General features: G+C 43.6%; 2 pseudogenes; both read left to right on the top strand.

Moving 5' to 3' along the window:
• The first annotated feature begins 553 nt into the window (after positions 1-553).
• LOC135532294 (von Willebrand factor A domain-containing protein 7-like) lies at positions 554-5950 on the top strand (annotated as a pseudogene).
• A 106-nt stretch (positions 5951-6056) lies between these two features.
• Positions 6057-20355, top strand: part of LOC135532295 (coronin-6-like) — a 30983-nt pseudogene continuing 16684 nt past the window's right edge.

Raw genomic sequence — 20355 nt, 5'->3', positions numbered from 1 at the left:
AGTTAAAACTTAAAACCTACAGGGAGGTAGTTCTTCAGGAACAGGGTTGGAGTTAAAACCTACAGGCGTTAGTTCTCCAGGAACAGGGTTGGAGTTAAAACCTACAGGCATTAGTTCTCCAGGAACAGGGTTGGAGTTAAAACTTACAGGCGTTAGTTCTCCAGGAACAGGGTTGGAGTTAAAACCTACAGGGAGGTAGTTCTCCAGGAACCGGGTTGGAGTTAAAACCTACAGGGAGGTAGTTCTCCATGAACAGGGTTGGAGTTAAAACCTACAGGCATTAGTTCTCCAGGAACAGGGTTGGAGTTAACCTACAGGGAGGGGGTTCTCCATGAACAGGGTTGGAGTTAAAACCTACAGGGAGGGGGTTCTCCATGAACAGGGTTGGAGTTAAAACCTACAGGGAGTTAGTTCTCCAGGAACAGGGTTGAGAGCCCTGATAGAAAGGTTACATTTAAAAAATCACAAACATGCTCTCTATTCAGATAATTAGAGATGTACTTATGTCGTAGCTTGGGGCAAATTCCCATGTTTGTTGCTATGGTTATGGTGATGTCATCCCACAGGTGTGTCCCAGAGTAGTGGGGAGGTAAATGGGTCTCTGGCAACGATTAAAACTGTGGGGAACTTCCTCACACTGGGGCTGGACAGCCAAGCGGGATTATGGGAAATCCGTGTGTCGTCAACTGTGCCCTACTCACTGAAGGTCGTAGGTGAGTGTGACGATGTTGGCTTTTCTGGAGGGCATATTACACAGAAATTAGGCAAGTTAGCAACCATTCGTAATAGTGTGCTGAACAGTGTGTTACATGGTATTTAGATTCGCAGGTTAAGTGTGTGGGTAACACATTGTTACAGAGTACCTCTAGTGTGATGATTGTTTATTGACAACTTTTGAGCGTATGCTTTTATTCCATGTTCAGAGGTCAAAGAGCTCTTTGACTTTCTCTTTCCAGGTCAGAGCGCCATCGACTTCCTGTTTGACTTTGTGGAGGTGTCCCAGGGACCTCATCCAGCCTTCGCTGTTTTAGAGTCCCGTCCTCAAGCTGGTGAGACAGGATTTAAACAAACAAGTTTGTTAACTCTTGAAACTACCCATCCCGGATCCGGATCGTGAATAAAGCCTCAGGCTCATTAGCATAACGCAACGTTAACGATTTCTGAAAATCGCAAATAAAATGAAAATAATGCGCCTACTCTCAAGCTTAGCCTTTTCTTAACAACACTGTCATCTCAGATTTTCAAAATATGCTTTTGAACCATAGCAATTCACTAATTTGTGTAAGAGTATGCTAAGCTAGCTTAGCATTTTGAGTAGCATTTAGCACGCAGAATTTTCACAAAAACCAGATAACCAAATAAATAAAATCATTTACCTTTGAAGAGCTTCGGATGTTTTCAATGAGGAGACTCTCAGTTACATAGCAAATGTCCAGTTTTTCCTGAAAGCATCTTTGTGTAGGAGAAATCGCTCCGTTTTGTACATCACATTTGGCTACCGAAACGAACCGAAAATTCAGTCACCAACAACGTCAAACTTTTTCCGAATTAACTCCATAATATCGACTGAAACATGGCAAACGTTGTTTGGAATCAATCCTCAAGGTGTTTTTTCACATATCTCTTCATTGATATATCGTTCGTGGAAGCATGCTTTCTTCTCTGAATTCCATGGAAAAATACTTGCAGCTGAGTTTTGCGCACCAATTTCGGCGCAGGACACCGGGCAGACACCTGGTAAATGTGGTCTCTTATGGTCAATCTTCCAATGATATGCCTACAAATACGTCACAATGCTGCAGACACCTTGGGGAAACGACAGAAAGGGCAGACTCATTCCTCTCGCATTCACAGCCATATAAGGAGACAATGGAAAACGGAGCCTCAAAAATCCTGCTCATTTCCTGGATGCCGTCTCATCTTGGTTTTGCCTGTAGCTCACGTTGTAGGGCACGCACAGAGAATATCTTTGCAGTTCTGGACACGTCAGAGTGTTTTCTTTCCAAAGCTACCAATTATATGCATAGTCGAGCATCTTTTTGTGACAAAATATTGCGCTTAAAACGGGCACGTCTTTTTATCCAAAAATGATATAGCGCCCTAGAGTTTCAAGAGGTTAATTAACAGTTGGAGCACAGTGACACAGGGTGAATATTTACAGGGGCACCAAAATGCTGTCTATGTATGTCTGATCCTCCATTGTGGTTCCTAACATTGATGCTGATTTAACACTCCTAACTTTTTGTTTTTTTACTTACAAGTTTCTAGCTCAGCAATAATGTGATTTGCTACTTGTACATTAGCTCCCTCCTCACCACATTTCTCCGCCCCAGGTGGTAATGCCACCCTGCTGGTGTCAGTGACGGGGAGTGAATCTGTGAGTCTGACAGAGGTCGCGCTGGTTGAGGCCTCGGGGTCAGGGGAGGTCAATGGAACCTTGGAATCAGTCGGCGGCGGGGACTTCCTGGTTACCATGGACAGAATCCCGGCGGGGGAATTTGTTGTGCGTCTGAGAGGAGAGAACAGCGCCACCACAAGGGCATTACCAGACAGCTTCCAGAGACAGTCCTCCACCCGCCTCAGAGCCTCCACTGTTATGGTGATGGTGAGTGCCAAGGTCAAATGTCAAGATTCAGAGTTGTTGAAGTCGCACTGTGACGCTGGGTCTGGTAATTTTTTCATTTTTCCCTGTGATGGTTAGTGTTGGGGAGGGATCCTGGGGATACTTGTAGCCTACCAATACTGGGTAGTGAGTACACAGAGCTCCATATTCAGAGGAATGTATGACTAGAGTAGGCAGAACGTTCTGTTGTGTTCTATCTGGTTTCAGGCTGAGGCAGAACGTTCTGTTGTGTTCTATCTGGTTTCAGGCTGAGGCAGAACGTTCTGTTGTGTTCTGTCTGGTTTCAGGCTGAGGCAGAACGTTCTGTTGTGTTCTATCTGATTTCAGGCTGAGGCAGAACGTTCTGTTGTGTTCTATCTGGTTTCAGGCTGAGGCAGAACGTTCTGTTGTGTTCTATCTGGTTTCAGGCTGAGGCAGAACGTTCTGTTGTTTTCTGTCTGGTTTCAGGCTGAGGCAGAACGTTCTGTTGTGTTCTATCTGGTTTCAGGCTGAGGCAGAACGTTCTGTTGTTTTCTATCTGGTTTCAGGCTGAGGCAGAACGTTCTGTTGTGTTCTATCTGGTTTCAGGCTGAGGCAGAACGTTCTGTTGTTTTCTATCTGGTTTCAGGCTGAGGCAGAACGTTCTGTTGTGTTCTATCTGGTTTCAGGCTGAGGCAGAACGTTCTGTTGTGTTCTATCTGGTTTCAGGCTGAGGCAGAACGTTCTGTTGTTTTCATCTGGTTTCAGGCTGAGGCAGAACGTTCTGTTGTGTTCTATCTGATTTCAGGCTGAGGCAGAACGTTCTGTTGTGTTCTATCTGGTTTCAGGCTGAGGCAGAACGTTCTGTTGTGTTCTGCCTGGTTTCAGGCTGAGGCAGAACGTTCTGTTGTTTTCATCTGGTTTCAGGCTGAGGCAGAACGTTCTGTTGTGTTCTATCTGGTTTCAGGCTGAGGCAGAACGTTCTGTTGTTTTCTATCTGGTTTCAGGCTGAGGCAGAACGTTCTGTTGTGTTCTATCTGATTTCAGGCTGAGGCAGAACGTTCTGTTGTTTTCTATCTGGTTTCAGGCTGAGGCAGAACGTTCTGTTGTTTTCTATCTGGTTTCAGGCTGAGGCAGAACGTTCTGTTGTTTTCTATCTGGTTTCAGGCTGAGGCAGAACGTTCTGTTGTGTTCTATCTGGTTTCAGGCTGAGGCAGAACGTTCTGTTGTGTTCTGCCTGGTTTCATGCTGAGGCAGAACGCTCTGTTGTGTTCTGTCTGATTTCAGGCTGAGGCAGAACGTTCTGTGTTCTGTCTGATTTCAGGCTGAGGCAGAACGTTCTGTTGTGTTCTGTCTGGTTTCAGGCTGAGGCAGAACGTTCTGTTGTTTTCTGTCTGGTTTCAGGCTGAGGCAGAACGTTCTGTGTTCTGTCTGATTTCATGCTGAGGCAGAACGTTCTGTGTTCTGTCTGATTTCATGCTGAGGCAGAACGTTCTGTGTTCTGTCTGATTTCATGCTGAGGCAGAACGTTCTGTGTTCTGTCTGATTTCATGCTGAGGCAGAACGTTCTGTTGTTTTCTATCTGGTTTCAGGCTGAGGCAGAACGTTCTGTGTTCTGTCTGATTTCATGCTGAGGCAGAACGTTCTGTGTTCTGTCTGGTTTCAGGCTGAGGCAGAACGTTCTGTGTTCTGTCTGATTTCATGCTGAGGCAGAACGCTCTGTTGTTTTCTGTCTGATTTCATGCTGAGGCAGAACGTTCTGTGTTCTGTCTGATTTCATGCTGAGGCAGAACGTTCTGTGTTCTGTCTGATTTCATGCTGAGGCAGAACGCTCTGTTGTTTTTCTGTCTGATTTCATGCTGAGGCAGAACGTTCTGTGTTCTGTCTGATTTCATGCTGAGGCAGAACGTTCTGTGTTCTGTCTGATTTCATGCTGAGGCAGAACGCTCTGTTGTTTTCTGTCTGATTTCATGCTGAGGCAGAACGTTCTGTGTTCTGTCTGATTTCATGCTGAGGCAGAACGTTCTGTTGTTTTCTGTCTGATTTCAGGCTGAGGCAGAACGTTCTGTGTTCTGTCTGATTTCATGCTGAGGCAGAACGCTCTGCTGTGTTCTGTCTGATTTCATGCTGAGGCAGAACGTTCTGTGTTCTGTCTGATTTCATGCTGAGGCAGAACGTTCTGTGTTCTGTCTGATTTCAGGCTAAGGCAGAAAGTGACCTGGAGCCTGGAACACCCTTTTCAGTTCTGTTCACTGTGACAACCAACGGGACCGGCGGATCCTTCACCATCCGGGCCACAAACGACCGGGGGTTCCCCTCCTCTTCCCCTACAGACCTGACGCTAGTGACCGGGGTCAGTGCCAACGGTACAGTGACTCTCACGGCTCCCGCCAACACCGCATCGGGCACTGACGTCACCCTGACCATCGAGGCTGAGTCTCCCGGGGCCACCGACACTAACTATGCCGTTCTGCGCCTCTCAGTCGTTTCACCGGTAACTCTGTTTTTCTCTGTTCTGGGTGTAGAATTACCGTAGCCTGGTCCCAGATCTGTTTGTGCCAACATTCCACTCCGTGTCATGACAAGGAGTAGCAAGGAATGGAATGATGGCACAAACAGATCTGGTACCCAGGCTAGAATTACATCAATGATTAAAAGGAAAACTCATGTCTTTCCTCCAGGGTTAGTGTTGTAATTGTTTGTAATGTCTTTTTAGATGTGTGTCAGACCTCAGGTAGACTTGCTAACGTCATGGTGGCAGCTAATGGGGATCCTTATAACGATGTCATTCTTTCCCTCCCTTACAGGTGACAGATGTCAGCCGTCCGGTGTGCGATGTGGTCAGCGTAACAGCTAATTGTTCTGACGACTGCAGCCTGTCCGCGTGGGAGCTCTCTGCCAACCTGACGGACGGCAATGGGACGGGCATCGAGCACGTCACTCTGCGCCAGGGCAACGGAACCCTCAACACCACCACGGTGAAGGGCGCTGGGAATTGGACCGTGACTCTGGCAGCCTACAGTGCCTCCTGCTGTTCCCCGGAGGTAGAGCTGGTGGCGGTGGACAGCGCGGGAACGTGGGAACCTGTTTCAGGTCCATCAGAGTCACAGTGGATACCACTGTCCAGCCGCCAGTCACCGATGCTACCACTAAGAACAGCATCACCGTGACTACACCAAAGGTTGCCGCCGCGAGCAGCAGCCATCCTCTATCCCTCTCCTCGTATCTCTGTTCCATCATGTTGGTCTCTGTCACACTCGTTTTGAGCCTCTAGTGTCACTTCTGGTCTTGAAAGATTCTCTGTTATAATACTGTCTGGTAACTTTCCATTATTGTGTCAATTCTAATAATAAATGCCATTTAGCAGAAGTGTCTAACAGTTATGCATGCATACATTTTATGTAAAGGTGGTCCTGGGAATTGAACCCACTATCCTGGTGTTGCAAGTGCCATGCTCTACCAACTGAGCTACTGAGGTCTAAGGTCATGCGGCTTTGTGTTTTTTTCGATGGACCTCGTGTCATCTGTGCTGAGTGTACAAAACAAAGTGCCAAGGCAGTCTCTAAAAGGCATCCTGCAGGGACGAGGGCTGGGATGAAAAGACACTAATAATAATAATATAGGACAAAACACAGATCACGACAAGACAAACAACACTACATGAAGAGAGACCTAAAGACAACAACATGGCAAGGCAGCAACACATGACAACACAACATGGTAGCAGCACAACATGGTAGCAGAGCAAAGGGCAAGAAGGTAGAAACAACAATTCATCAGGCAAAGCCGCTACAAATGCCAGTAATAGTGTCCATGATTGAGTCTTTGAATGAAGAGATTGAGATAAAACTGTCCAGTTTGAGTGTTTGTTGCAGCTCGTTCTAGCTGCAGCGAAATGCATATGGTATTGATAAGTAATCATAAATAATCATAATGTATGTTGATATCACTGTCATTTCTTAATGGTCTATAGCCATAAAGGCAGGCATTATTAGGTATCAATAAGACTCTACTTCCTAATGTTCTCTGCTTAGTTACTCATGAATCAATATGTAAATATTGATTCTCTTTTGTAATGTCAGTCCTCGATACTGTGAAACATATTCCTCAAAAGGCCAATAAAATGAACTGAAGAAGTAAAAACAATCGTTTTTAAACTTCATAGACCTTCTAATTTGTTTGTACTGTCCCTTCAGTCTAATTGCAGCAAGTGGCAAGTGTTGCGTTTTGTCGCCCTCTATTGGCACTACGTGTAGGTGCATGCAGTACATCTCAGCACAACACTTGTCCGGAGAAGCACGCAGCTGTCGAGCCGAAGGAGGACAGATAGTTTGTGACGGAGTGACAGTTTCCGTTGTGTCGCTGACTGACCGAGGAGCACATGGATTTTGTCTGCCTGTTACCCTTAACCAGGACAGTTTAGGAAATGGCTACCAAATTGTGACCGCAGGCTTGTAGGAAAGCCAATTGGTCCATATAGGGCTATCTGTTTGAAAAAGGAAAAAAAGTATTTAGGCATGTCTGACGGTTTGTAGTAGAATATAGTTCACAATCACCGCAGGTCGTCTAAGTTTTAATGTGAGCCACTTTCCCACTCTCCCTCTTCAGGTGCTTGTGTAGAGCAGCCTGGCCCGTGACCAGCTGTCCCCGACGCGCGGTCCCAGCACAATATATGGCTCTTCCACCCTCACGCGAGAGATAGCCCGACACGGACAGGACTCTTTCGAAAATAGACCGGACCACTTTGACCCCCCTCTCCTATCCCCCACACACACCCTCCCTTCAAACACACTCCCCTTCTCTCTCCGCTGAGGAGCGTCGTAGTTGTACCTCGCTCCCCGTTCGCCAAGCCCGCATCGACTGTACAAAACTGGACCACAGAGAACCAGATAAAACATTTCATTAAGCAGGGAGCGTTACCGAGAACAGAAAACTACCACGGGAAGGGGGAGAGGAGGATTCGGAGGTCAAACGACAGTGGCGATCCCCATCAAATACCGAGCTGATTGGGTGAGTTTCCTGAATGAATTTTGCCTTAAACCAGCCGTGTTTTAATATCGTTAATAGTCGTCGATGCAGTTGAATGGACAGCTTTTATCGCATTGCCAGTGTGTGCATAGTAATGCTGGGAAAGTCATAGATTGTGACTGCGCACTTTTTCTCCGGACAGTGGCGAGCTTTAAATTGTGATTGCTGAACTAAATGGAGCACGTTATGCAAGGGAGGGGGGGGGATTTACCCCCTCCCCCTCTCCCTATAGGGGTGAAATTATTAGGCTACTGGTTCAGGTTTCCAGATGTGTTTGTGTGTGTGTGTGTCCATTGGCCTCACATACGCGCACAAGGAGTTTGTGTCTGTATGTGCCGATATTATTGTTATTGACAGATCAGGGAGATCGGTATCATTCTACTCTTTGGGATGATTATGCCCTCTCCCGGAGCCCCAGGGAGGTAGGGCTGGGGGGTTGGAAGGACAGTTTGACATGTCTATATTAGGTGACCATGTCATTCTTTCACCCTGTCTCGACAGCCATGCCATGCGCCATGGCAGAGCACAAAAATAAGAGCTGTGGCCTATCGGAACACACACACAAACAGACAGACAGACAGACAGACAGACAGACAGACAGACAGACAGACAGACTGGAATATTACAAACAAACGGAACTTGTCTACACAGTAATGGAACTAGTTTAATTAACTGATTGTAAGTCGCTCTGGATACGCACGTTGCCTCGGTGACGACATTTAGAATGTCATGTAAATTAAACTTTTATTTCTGGGACGAACAAGAAAGCTATGCATTCCTATATTTTAACTTTGAACCGTTTGTTTTTAAATAATAGGCCTAATTTATTACAGTGTTACAAACTGTTGAATAACAAGACAAATGTCCCTAAAGATATCAGTACCAACGATGGATCCTTTTAAAGAGAACCTATTGTGATGGAGTTGGGTAACTAAGAGGGGATCATGCCTGTGTAAGAGTAAACATTTCCTGTTAGCATTATGTTCAACAGCGTGGTTTCTACTGGGGTTGAATGGCGGGAACCCGGTTACCGAGATTTACCGTCATTTACTGCCCAAAACCTCTTCCTTTTCCCGGGATAAATAACTTCAAGGAAAGGGGAAATTATAATAAATTATTTATATGAACAGCATGACGTTAAATGGAATTGTTAAGTGATATACAATGTCTAAGTATTGCTTCTCTACGGCCTCTGCATGATGAATCAACGCGCAGGGTGGGGACAGACAGTACAACGCATGTAGACCTGTCATCTCATCTTGGTAGCTTTTTTTTCTTGTGACAAATCAAATCAAATTGTATTAGTCACATGCGCAGAATACAACAGGTGTAGTAGACCTTACAGTTATTAATTCAGACCAATAACCATTCAGACCCATAACCATTCAGACCCATAACCATTCAGATGATCTAAAAGCTAGGCAATAAATGTCCCCTCCCCAAAGTTGATTTATTGCAGAATGTTTGAGTTGTCTCTTATCAACCACACTCCCTGCAGAGTTCTGTCTTAGTCACACATTGAGTGATGAGGCTCTATTGATGGCCTGGTACTCAGGGCTCTATTGTCCCTCTATCACGCCCTAATGGCCTGGTACTCAGGACTCTATTGTCCCTCCATCAGGTCCTATTGGCCTGGTACTCAGGGCTCTATTGTCCCTCCATCAGGTCCTAACAGTCTGGTACTCAGGGCTCTATTGTCCCTCCATCAGGTCCTAACAGTCTGGTACTCAGGGCTCTATTGTCCCTCCATCACGTCCTAATGGCCTGGTACTCAGGGCTCTATTGTCCCTCCATCAGGTCCTATTGGGCTGGTACTCAGTGCTCTATTGTCCCTCCATCAGGTCCTAATGGCCTGGTACTCAGGGCTCTATTGTCCCTCCATCAGGTCCTAATGGCCTGGTACACAGGACTCTATTGTCCCTTCATCAGGTCCTAATGGCCTGGTACCCAGGGCTCTATTGTCCCTCCATCAGGTCCTAATGGCCTGGTACTCAGGGCTCTATTGTCCCGCCATCAGGTACTAATGGCCTGGTACACAGGGTTCTATTGTCCCTCCATCAGGTCCTAATGTCCTGGTACTCAGGACTCTATTGTCCCTCAAACCACTCTGACATCAATGCAAATGCAATTGAAAATCAAATCAAGCACTTCCTGAGAGCCCTGGCTTTTAGAGTTTGAGCTGAATAGGATCACAAGTTTCTCATCATAGCTGGTTGATGCATTTTTAATTTTTAATTTTACCTTTATTTAACCAGGCAAGTCAGTTAAGAACAAATTCTTATTTTCAATGACGGCCTGGGAACAGTGGGTTAACTGCCTGTTCAAGGGCAGAACGACAGATGCAACCTTCCGGTTACTAGTCCAACGCTCTACCCACTAGGCTATCCTGCCGCCCCGGAATGAAATGTGTTCCTATAAGCCCATGTTGCACAATATCTCCATAGTCTATGCTATGCAATTGCAAGAGAAAAAATAAATAAATTCTGCAATCAAATGACCAAATCGCCCTCTAGTGGCCTCGTGTGGAATATTATTAATATGTCTCATAATTTCACAGTGTCACCAGAAAAGCACCCCCGCACCATCAGACCTCCTCCTCCATGCTTCACGGTGGGAAACACATATGTGGAGATCATCCGTTCACCTACTCTGCCTCTCACAAAGACACGGTGGTTGGAACCAAAAATCTCACATTTGGACTCATCACACCAAAGGACAGATTTCCACTGGTCTAATGTCCATTGCTTGTGTTTCTTGGCCCAAGCAAGTCTCTTCTTCTTATTGGTGTCCTTTAGTAGTGGTTTCTTTGCAGCAAATCTTTGCAGCAATTCACGCAGTCTCCTCTGAACAGTTGATGTTGAGATGTGTCTGTTACTTGAACTCTGTGAAGCATTTATTTGGGCTACAGTTAGGTACAGTTATTCTAATGAACTTATCCTCTGCAGCAGAGGTAACTCTGGGTCTTCCTTTCCTGTGGTTGTCCTCATGAGAGCCAGTTTCATCATAGCGCTTGTTGGTTTTGTGACTGCACTTGAAAAAACTTTCAAAATTCTTGAAATGTTACATATTTTACCAAAATGGGCTATCTTCTGTATACCACCCATACCTTGTCACAACACAGCTGATTGGCTCAAATGTAATAAAAAGGAAACAAATTCCACAAATTAACTTTTAACACACCTGTTACATTAATTGAAATGCATTCCAGGTCACTACCTCATGAAGCTGGTTGAGAGAATGCCAAGAGTGTGCAAAGATGTCAGCAAGGCAAAGGGTGGCTATTTTGAAGATCCTAAAATATAAAATACATTTTGACTTATTTAAAACTTGGTTACTTCATGTTTCCATGTGTGTTATTTCATAGTTTTGATGTCTTCACTATTATTCTACAATGTAGAAAATAGTCAAAATAAAGAAAAAACCCTTGATTGAGTAGATGTTTCCAAACTTTTGACTGGTAGTGTATATATAGTGTAACATTTGGATGCAAACTCAAAATGTAATACATTTCACCTCTATATATGACATGGTGTAGGTGGCTTATTTTAAGTCCATAACCATGTGTGTGAGTTGTATACCTTTGTACAACACAATAGTTTCATCAGCTGTGAGACGTCTGCGTTGTGACAAAACGGCACATTTTAGAGTAACATTTTATTGTCCCCAGCACAAGGTGCACCTGTGTAATGACCATGCTGTTAAATCAGCGTCTTGCTATGCCACACCTGTCAATTGGATGGATTATATTGGCAAAGGAGAAATGCTCACTAACAGGGATGTAAACAAAATTGTGCACAAAATCCGAGATACAGGCTTTTTGTGCGTATAGAACATTTCTGGGATATTTTATTTGAGCTCATGAAACATGGGACCAACACTTTACATGTTGCGTTTATATTTCTGTTCCGTATACATCACAGAAGACTGAAATATAACAAAACCGTTTGACACAGAAACACCAGAATTTCACCGGTAAAAAAAAAAAAAAAAAAAAAAAAGTTTATTAATTATGATATTTATGAAAAATATCGACCCATGAAATAATATTCCACCCATGAGGCCTCTTGGTCATTCAACCACAGGAAAGGGCTACCCAATCCTGTGAACGTTTTCGGCAGGTCAGGTGTCTATGCTTCAACAGCATAGTTAGATAAGAAGTGTTCCTTGAATATTTTTGCACATGACATATTCTAATATACATTTCAGAGCATTATTATTTACCTATCCCAACATAGGCATGTATTAATTATCCCAACATTGGGATATGCATAGGCACTTTAGGAACTCATGCACTTGTGTAAACCTCATTAAAGCTACAACACTGTCAGTGTTCAATCACAACATGTGATGACAATACAACAGAACAGATGAACCAAATGACATTTACGCTCACGGGTGACCAAAAATAACTATCTGAAAGCCACATCTCTAGTCTTTTGATATCGCAATAACCCAGCATTAATAAACCTGCACCCAGCATCAATAACCCAACAACATGTTAGGGTTGTTTGAATGACCCAACTGCTGAGTTACAGGCATTGGGTCATAGTGTATCTTCTCAACGGAGGAGGAGGGATCAGTCGGATGGTTCACATGATACAAGTCCTATATTCATCATAAATTATGAAATGATTGATTAAATGATTGATTGATGGAAATTGCATATCTGAGATTGTCAATCTCTCCCCCCACCTCCATCTTTGTCTTACCCTCTCCCACTCAACTTTATCTCTCCCCCGACCCCTCCCCTCGTCTATATAGCGATGAGTCGCAGCATCGTACGACAGAGTAAGTTCCGACACGTCTTTGGCCAGGCGGTGAAGACGGAGCAGGGCTACGATGACATACGCGTTTCCAAGGTGACGTGGGACAGCTCGTTCTGTGCCGTCAACCCAAAGTTCCTGGCCGTCATCGTGGAGTCGAGTGGGGGGCGGTGCCTTCCTCGTCCTGCCCCTCTCTAAGGTCAGTCAGCTCTTTAAACTAATAGCAAAGCAGTAACAGGCTGTGTTGGAAACAGGGTGTGTTGGTAACAGACATTGTTGGTAACAGACATTGTTGGTAACAGACATTGTTGGTAACAGGCTGTGTTTGTAACAGGCTGTGTTGGTAACAGGGTGTGTTGGTAACAGGCTGTGTTGGTAACAGACATTGTTGGTAACAGGCTGTGTTTGTAACAGGCTGTGTTCGTAACAGGCTGTGTTGGAAACAGGTTGTGTTGGTAACAGACATTGTTGGTAACAGGCTGTGTTTGTAACAGGCTGTGTTGGTAACAGGCTGTGTTGGTAACAGGCTGTGTTGGTAACAGAGTGTGTTGGTAACAGGCTGTGTTGGTAACAGGCTGTGTTGGTAACAGGCTGTGTTGGTAACAGAGTGTGTTGGTAACAGGCTGTGTTGGTAACAGGCTGTGTTGGTAACAGAGTGTGTTACTGTTGGTCTCCTCAGTCTATCCTCACACATCAATGTGTTACTGTTGGTCTCTTCAGTCTATCCTCACACATCGTGTTGCCTAAAATAGGGTTTTACCTTCACTTAGACTGGGAGAGAGAGAGAGAGAGAGAGAGAGAGAGAGAGAGAGAGAGAGAGAGAGAGAGAGAAAGAGAGAGAGAGAGAGAGAGAGAGAGAGAGTCAGTCAGGCAGGAAGTTAAAGCTTGGTCGCAAATGGGTCTTCCAAATGGACAATGACCCCAAGCATACATCCAAAGTTGTGGCAAAATGGCTTAAGGACAACAAAGGACAAAGGACAACAAAACAAAGGACAACAAAACTCCCCTTCAACACCACCTCACGCTGCTATAAATACACACCTCTCATGGGTTGGTTGTCTCATTGTCTCAGCGGTTGGTTATCTCATGGGTTGGTTGTCTCAGCGGTTGGTTGTCTCATTGTCTCAGGGGTTGGTTATCTCATGGGTTGGTTGTCTCAGCGGTTGGTTATCTCATGGGTTGGTTGTCTCAGGGGTTGGTTGTCTCAGGGGTTGGTTATCTCATGGGTTGGTTGTCTCATTGTCTCAGGGGTTGGTTATCTCATGGGTTGGTTGTCTCAGGGGTTGGTTATCTCAGGGGTTGGTTGTCTCATTGTCTCAGGGGTTGGTTATCTCATGGGTTGGTTGTCTCAGGGGTTGGTTATCTCAGGGGTTGGTTGTCTCATTGTCTCAGGGGCTGGTTGTCTCAGGGGCTGGTTGTCTCAGGGACTGGTTGTCTCAGGGGCTGGTTGTCTCAGGGGCTGGTTGTCTCAGGGGTTGGTTATCTCAGGGGCTGGTTGTCTCCGGGCTGGTTGTCTCAGGGGTTGGTTATCTCAGGGGCTGGTTGTCTCCGTGGCTGGTTGTCTCAGGGGTTGGTTATCTCATGGGCTGGTTGTCTCAGTGGTTGGTTATCTCATGGGCTGGTGGTCTCAGTGGTTGGTTGTCTCAGGGGCTGGTTGTCTCAGGGGCTGGTTGTCTCAGTGGTTGGTTGTCTCAGGGTTGGTTGTCACAGTGCTAATTGCTCCCGATCTTAACAGCAATGTGTAATAATTTTAAGGTTCAAATGTGTGAATTCTTTAAAATAACTCATCCACCTGGTCAATTCATGAGAAAACATTGAGGCGAGGGGAATTTCGAGTCGCTAGTGAAGTCTACACACCACTTGCACAGTCTTCACATGTAGCTGCCCTAAACTAAAATAACAATGATGCATTATGTCTTCTCAGCCCAGAGTTAACACTTGGTGGAAGCTCCTTTGGCAGCCATTACAGCTGTGATTCATTGTGAATAAGATTCAACCAACTTCGCACAACTCTTAGGGCAACATTTTTTCCATTGTTTTTGTCAAAATTGCTCAAGCTCAGTAAATTTGGTTAGGAGTCATTGATGGACAGCAATTATCAAACCTTGTCTCTGGTTTTCAAGCAAATTTATGTCAGGACTGTGGCTGGACCACTCAGGACAAGCCATTCTGGTGTCTTTGGCATTAAATATTTGGTGATACTCCTGCTGAAAATACAACTATATCCCAAGGTTAGATTTTCAGAAGACTGATGCACGGTTTCCACAAATGTTTTATATGGGCTTTGTGCCATTCAAATGGATTTTTATCCTAACAAACGCCCTAATCTCTGCCAGTGACAAGCATACCCATAACATGAGGCTGCCACCACAATATATCTTCATTTTTTGATTTTTAAAAATTAATTTGGAAAATGTTCATATAATTTTCTTTCACTTTGAAACTTGTGGAATAGGTTGTGTAGATCTGTAGAAAAAAATCTCTCTTTTTAGATTTAAATTTAAGGCAGCAAAATGTGAAGACTGTGCAATAGGTGTGGAGAAAGTTTTTCTTTGAATGATGTTGGTATTTTCTTTGTAAATGTTTGCATTTGGTTGTCACATGGAATGTGGGGTTTGGTTGTCACATGGAATGTGGGGTTTGGTTATTCACATGGAAGGTGGGGTTTGGTTGGTTTGGTTGTCACATGGAATGTGGGGTTTGGTTGTCACATGGAATGTGGGGTTTGGTTGTCACATGGAAGGTGGGGTTTGGTTATTCACATGGAAGGTGGGGTTTGGTTGGTTTGGTTGTCACATGGAATGTGGGGTTTGGTTGTCACATGGAATGTGGGGGTTGGTTGGTTTGGTTGTCACATGGAATGTGGGGTTTGGTTGTCACATGGAATGTGGGGTTTGGTTGGTTTGGTTGTCACATGGAATGTGGGGTTTGGTTGTCACATGGAATGTGGGGTTTGGTTGTCACATGGAATGTGGGGGTTGGTTGGTTTGGTTGTCACATGGAATGTGGGGTTGGTTGGTTTGGTTGTCACATGGAATGTGGGGGTTGGTTGGTTTGGTTGTCACATGGAATGTGGGGTTTTGTTGTCACATGGAATGTGGGGTTGGTTGGTTTGGTTGTCACATGGAATGTGGGGTTTGGTTGGTTTGGTTGTCACATGGAATGTGGGGTTTGGTTGTCACATGGAATGTGGGTTTGGTTGTCACATGGAATGTGGGGTTTGGTTGTCACATGGAATGTGGGGTTTGGTTGTCACATGGAATGTGGGGTTTGGTTGTCACATGGAATGTGGGTTTGGTTGTCACATGGAATGTGGGGTTTGGTTGTCACATGGAATGTGGGGTTTGGTTATTCACATGGAATGTGGGGTTTGGTTGGTTTGGTTGTCACATGGAATGTGGGGTTTGGTTGTCACATGGAATGTGGGGTTTGGTTGTCACATGGAATGTGGGGTTTGGTTGGTTTGGTTGTCACATGGAATGTGGGGTTTTGGTTGTCACATGGAATGTGGGGGCTGGTTGGTTTGGTTGTCACATGGAATGTGGGGTTTGGTTATTCACATGGAATGTGGGGTTTGGTTATTCACATGGAATGTGGGTTTTGGTTGTCACATGGAATGTGGGGTTTGGTTGGTTTGGTTGTCACATGGAATGTGGGGTTTGGTTGTCACATGGAATGTGGGGGTTGGTTGGTTTGGTTGTCACATGGAATGTGGGGTTTGGTTGTCACATGGAATGTGGGGTTTGGTTATTCACATGGAATGTGGGGTTTGGTTGTCACATGGAATGTGGGTGGTTGGTTGGTTTGGTTGTCACATGGAATGTGGGGTTTGGATGTCACATGGAATGTGGGGGTTGGTTGGTTTGGTTGTCACATGGAATGTGGGGTTTGGTTATTCACATGGAATGTGGGGTTTGGTTATTCACATGGAATGTGGGGTTTGGTTTTCACATGGAATGTGGGGTTTGGTTTTCACATGGAATGTGGGGTTTGGTTGTCACAATCAACTGTATTATCAAACATTTTGGGGACGCTTGTGGGAAATTCCATGGGTAACAGAATGACACTGGCTATTATTTTAATGAGCTCCGCCTGCAAACAAGACGAAATTTGGTTGGTCCTGACCTGACCAAATCTGTACCAATCATAAGACTTCTATGTTTCCCAGGCTTGGACACCACAGCAGTAGAGTTCAGTACAGTTCAGTACAGTACAACACAGTAAATTATAATGTACTCTAAACTAATCTCCTCTCCTGAACTATACTCTACTGTTTTCTAAGACGCATTGTTACGATAACTAGGAGTGGTGGGTGGAATCAGGCACAGAGAGCAGGGTTCAGGCGTTTTGTCAAATTTATTCCCAGCACAACAAAAATGGTTACGCCAACACACAGGGCGTATATAAGTTGCCAGTCCAAACAATAGGACAGAAATAGTCCGGCGAATAAGGATATGAACAAAATAACACCATCCAACACAGAGTAACAAAAAACAAGCCCGCACAAATACCCAGCGGGCCTAGTGCCCTTAAATACCCTACAAACAAACCCTAATACAAAACAGGTGTACCCAATTAAACCCAATAACCAAAACAAACGGAAAGGGAATCGATGGCAGCTAATAGGCCGGCGACGACGACCGCCGAGCCCCGCCCCAACAGGAAGAGGCACCATCCTCGGCGAGATTCGTGACACGCATTTTCTATCTGTTTGACCAGAAATAAAAGCATTTGTTTATCCCTGATTTTCAGAATGGAAAATGTTTTAAACATTTAGATATGCTTTAATTTCAGAGAATTATAGCCTAGACTCGTAGCTTTCATTTGACACCAAATGTATATGTTAATGCCGTATACATGGAAATGCTTCGTTACAATCCAACCCACTGTAACCATGTTGTTAGGGGATAGATACATATTGCTGAGCGCTAGGATGTAGAGTGAACTAACTAGATGTCTATTGTTGTTGCTAGGATGTAGAGTGAACTAACTAGATGTCTATTGTTGTTGCTAGGATGTAGAGTGAACTAACTAGATGTCTATTGTTGTTGCTAGGATGTAGAGTGAACTAACTAGATGTCTATTGTTGTTGCTAGGATGTAGAGTGAACTAACTAGATGTCTATTGTTGTTGCTAGGATGTAGAGTGAACTAACTAGATGTCTATTGTTGTTGCTAGGATGTAGAGTGAACTAACTAGATGTCTATTGTTGTTGCTAGGATGTAGAGTGAACTAACTAGATGTCTATTGTTGTTGCTAGGATGTAGAGTGAACTAACTAGATGTCTATTGTTGTTGCTAGGATGTAGAGTGAACTAACTAGATGTCTATTGTTGTTGCCAGGATGTAGAGTGAACTAACTAGATGTCTATTGTTGTTGCTAGGATGTAGAGTGAACTAACTAGATGTCTATTGTTGTTGCTAGGATGTAGAGTGAACTAACTAGATGTCTATTGCTGTTGCTAGGATGTAGAGTGAACTAACTAGATGTCTATTGTTGTTGCTAGGATGTAGAGTGAACTAACTAGATGTCTATTGTTGTTGCTAGGATGTAGAGTGAACTAACTAGATGTCTATTGTTGTTGCTAGGATGTAGAGTGAACTAACTAGATGTCTATTGTTGTTGCTAGGATGTAGAGTGAACTAACTAGATGTCTATTGTTGTTGCTAGGATGTAGAGTGAACTAACTAGATGTCTATTGTTGTTGCTAGGGTGTAGAGTGAACTAACTAGATGTCTATTGTTGTTGCTAGGATGTAGAGTGAACTAACTAGATGTCTATTGTTGTTGCTAGGATGTAGAGTGAACTAACTAGATGTCTATTGTTGTTGATAGGATGTAGAGTGAACTAACTAGATGTCTATTGTTGTTGCTAGGATGTAGAGTGAACTAACTAGATGTCTATTGTTGTTGCTAGGATGTAGAGTGAACTAACTAGATGTCTATTGTTGTTGCTAGGATGTAGAGTGAACTAACTAGATGTCTATTGTTGTTGCTAGGATGTAGAGTGAACTAACTAGATGTCTATTGTTGTTGCTAGGATGTAGAGTGAACTAACTAGATGTCTATTGTTGTTGCTAGGATGTAGAGTGAACTAACTAGATGTCTATTGTTGTTGCTAGGATGTAGATGTGAACTAACTAGATGTCTATTGTTGTTGCTAGGATGTAGAGTGAACTAACTAGATGTCTATTGTTGTTGCTAGGATGTAGAGTGAACTAACTAGATGTCTATTGTTGTTGCTAGGATGTAGAGTGAACTAACTAGATGTCTATTGTTGTTGCTAGGATGTAGAGTGAACTAACTAGATGTCTATTGTTGTTGCTAGGATGTAGAGTGAACTAACTAGATGTCTATTGTTGTTGCCAGGATGTAGAGTGAACTAACTAGATGTCTATTGTTGTTGCTAGGATGTAGAGTGAACTAACTAGATGTCTATTGTTGTTGCTAGGATGTAGAGTGAACTAACTAGATGTCTATTGTTGTTGCTAGGATGTAGAGTGAACTAACTAGATGTCTATTGTTGTTGCTAGGATGTAGAGTGAACTAACTAGATGTCTATTGTTGTTGCTAGGATGTAGAGTGAACTAACTAGATGTCTATTGTTGTTGCTAGGATGTAGAGTGAACTAACTAGATGTCTATTGTTGTTGCTAGGATGTAGAGTGAACTAACTAGATGTCTATTGTTGTTGCTAGGATGTAGAGTGAACTAACTAGGTGTCATATTGTTGTTGCTAGGATGTAGAGTGAACTAACTAGATGTCTATTGTTGTTGCTAGGATGTAGAGTGAACTAACTAGATGTCTATTGTTGTTGCTAGGATGTAGAGTGAACTAACTAGATGTCTATTGTTGTTGCTAGGATGTAGAGTGAACTAACTAGATGTCTATTGTTGTTGCTAGGATGTAGGATGTAGGTGAACTAACTAGAGTGAACTAACTAGATGTCTATTGTTGTTGCTAGGATGTAGAGTGAACTAACTAGATGTCTATTGTTGTTGCTAGGATGTAGAGTGAACTAACTAGATGTCTATTGTTGTTGCTAGGATGTAGAGTGAACTAACTAGATGTCTATTGTTGTTGCTAGGATGTAGAGTGAACTAACTAGATGTCTATTGTTGTTGCTAGGATGTAGAGTGAACTAACTAGATGTCTATTGTTGTTGCTAGGATGTAGAGTGAACTAACTAGATGTCTATTGTTGTTGCTAGGATGTAGAGTGAACTAACTAGATGTCTATTGTTGTTGCTAGGATGTAGAGTGAACTAACTAGATGTCTATTGTTGTTGCTAGGATGTAGAGTGAACTAACTAGATGTCTATTGTTGTTGCTAGGATGTAGAGTGAACTAACTAGATGTCTATTGTTGTTGCTAGGATGTAGAGTGAACTAACTAGATGTCTATTGTTGTTGCTAGGATGTAGAGTGAACTAACTAGATGTCTATTGTTGTTGCTAGGATGTAGAGTGAACTAACTAGATGTCTATTGTTGTTGCTAGGATGTAGAGTGAACTAACTAGATGTCTATTGCTGTTGCTAGGATGTAGAGTGAACTAACTAGATGTCTATTGTTGTTGCTAGGATGTAGAGTGAACTAACTAGATGTCTATTGTTGTTGCTAGGATGTAGAGTGAACTAACTAGATGTCTATTGTTGTTGCTAGGATGTAGAGTGAACTAACTAGATGTCTATTGTTGTTGCTAGGATGTAGAGTGAACTAACTAGATGTCTATTGTTGTTGCTAGGATGTAGAGTGAACTAACTAGATGTCTATTGTTGTTGCTAGGATGTTGAACTAGGATGTAGAGTGAACTAACTAGATGTCTATTGTTGTTGCTAGGATGTAGAGTGAACTAACTAGATGTCTATTGCTGTTGCTAGGATGTAGAGTGAACTAACTAGATGTCTATTGTTGTTGCTAGGATGTAGAGTGAACTAACTAGATGTCTATTGCTGTTGCTAGGATGTAGAGTGAACTAACTAGAT

The sequence above is a fragment of the Oncorhynchus masou genome, unplaced genomic scaffold (assembly GCF_036934945.1).
Source record: "Oncorhynchus masou masou isolate Uvic2021 unplaced genomic scaffold, UVic_Omas_1.1 unplaced_scaffold_1807, whole genome shotgun sequence".
Lineage (NCBI taxonomy): Eukaryota > Metazoa > Chordata > Actinopteri > Salmoniformes > Salmonidae > Oncorhynchus > Oncorhynchus masou.
The sequence above is the reverse complement of the archived record's forward strand: the minus strand, read 5'-3'. Positions and strand labels throughout refer to the sequence as shown.